General features: G+C 43.4%; 1 long non-coding RNA gene across 1 annotated transcript in view; it reads right to left on the reverse strand.

Moving 5' to 3' along the window:
* Nucleotides 1-182: 182 nt before the first annotated feature.
* Nucleotides 183-2,103, reverse strand: part of LOC106951207 (uncharacterized) — an 8,571-nt gene continuing 6,650 nt past the window's right edge. The window contains exon 3 of the long non-coding RNA XR_001425774.1: nt 183-475. This is a non-coding gene — a long non-coding RNA (uncharacterized LOC106951207). The remainder of the gene's footprint in view (nt 476-2,103) is intronic.

Raw genomic sequence — 2,103 nt, forward strand, 5'->3', positions numbered from 1 at the left:
ATCGGCACATCTCTAGTTTCTACCCCTGTTTTTAGAACCATCATGTCCCGGCAGCATTGGTTTGTTAAGTGTCACTTTATATACTCTCCCAAACGCCTATCAAAAATTATGAAATTTGGTTAGCTCCTCCAGCAGTTAAATGAATTTCTAAAAAAAGAAAAAAAAAACAAAGGAGAAGGAGCTCACAAACAAAGTTATCTTAGGAATTTCTGCAAACAATCGAACGAGAACAAAACATCCCGTGAAATATTCTAAATGTGTAGCGCTGGACATCCCTTCCAGTCTAGATAAGATGGATCCACAGAAAAATTTCAGCATGAGATTTTGGCCTTGTGACATTGGTGATAAGCAGGAGAGGAGATTGCCACACTCAACCGTGGTGCGGATTCGACCGTCTGCTGCCTTTCGCTTCCTTCAGACACTAAAAATGGAAGCTCTCTGTCCCAAGGGTCAAGACAACATCAGCGGTGTCAGCCTGGAGGGAGAGATAGTCCGGTTGAACCAAAGTAGCAGCCGTATGGAACAGATCATATACTATATACACATCATATAGCCGTACATCAGGCAGGATCACTCAGGAATGTGAGGGAAATCTGAGTTGGGTAATGCACGTTTGCAACCAGACAGCTGATGCAGACAGTTGTGGCGCTCTTGGGTCCCAACAACATGTTTCTGGAGGAGCACAGACTGATTTTTCATTAAGGCGGACTGAGGTTTGCTCCTGGAGGGAAGAGCAGAGTAGCGCTTCTCTGCATACAGACTCTGAATCCTAACACTATCTCCTTTTTTTTCTTTTATAGACATCTGCTGCCACTTTAATGCATGATGCTTTTACCATGTGTCTCTTAAGGCTGCAAGACAGACTACATACTCTGAGGTCCAGGCTATTGCTTTAAGAAGACTCACAGTTGCTAGGGACACTCGGATGTTATGGAAATAAAGAAAGAAAGGACTCGAGAGATTCTTTGGACAATACTAGTGAATGTGAGGCAAGGAAATTAGCACTCTGTGTTTTTTCTAAGCACACCAATCCCGTAGTGAAACATGGTGGCAGCACCAGCCTGAGGGAATGTTTTCCTTTGTAGAGGTGGCAAAGCCTCTCTTACTTCAGAGCAGTGCATTACATGGTCTTGTACTTCGGTCAGCTATGCAGAGTCACAAACGCAAGTGAAAACATTAGTGAGGAGAGTCAACGTAATGAACTCGGAGGCAAATTTAGCTCAACAAAAACACCACGATGGACGTTTGGATAAAACCGAGGTAGTATGTAGCCTACTTATTGCAGTAATGGATTATCCTTTCACTGAGCCATTTAGCAGTTTATGGTTAACGTTTCTAAATTACGTTTGAAGCAAATGGCTTCTTTCAAACCTTCCTGAATATAAAAAAGCTGGAAACAGATGCTTTGTGTGAGACTGTAAAAGAATTTCTGTAACAAATTTTTGAAGACATACATTTTCACATTTCATAATGAGTAAACGCATATAAATATATATGTCTTCAGATGACTATCTGCTTTTCTATGATATGAACATGACTCTCTGGGGGACCAAATGGGGTAGACAGTATTTCAGTATGTATAAAAAGGGAGCTATGGCCCCTTCTCCCCCCTTCTGTGGGCACCACTGCCTCTAGGCCACACTTTTCAGATTCTTACTTGGAGAATTTTCAGAAAACTGCTTTGTTGTTTTCTTTTTCGTTTCACATTTGTCCACTATGTTATGGTGGCTTGTCACAAAAAAGCCAATAAAAGTTGTGGTTGATTCATTAAAGTTTCCAGTTTTTTGAAAGCATTTGTCAACTATGACTAGATTTGAAAGGAGCTGGACATTTCCCCATGAAGTTCGAATAAACTAAACTCTGCTTCCAGACTTCTTCAGCTTTCCTTTTTTTTGTCTTCGGAACGCAGTGCGATGGATCCGTTTCAGCCATCTTGGGAAAGAAGTTGTCAACTGGTCCCGGGGATTCAGCTGCGCTTGATGGAAAAAGCGTCTGAGAGGGCGTTCGTGACCGGTTTCTACATACCTCACCCCCCCCCCCCCACCCCCCCTCCCCCCCCCAAACCCGGGGCCGGGGGCGAGGGGACGGGTAGCCGGCGTTCAC

The sequence above is a fragment of the Poecilia latipinna genome, unplaced genomic scaffold (assembly GCF_001443285.1).
Source record: "Poecilia latipinna isolate Pla-1442-1.1 unplaced genomic scaffold, P_latipinna-1.0 Scaffold447, whole genome shotgun sequence".
Classification (NCBI taxonomy): Eukaryota; Metazoa; Chordata; class Actinopteri; order Cyprinodontiformes; family Poeciliidae; genus Poecilia; species Poecilia latipinna.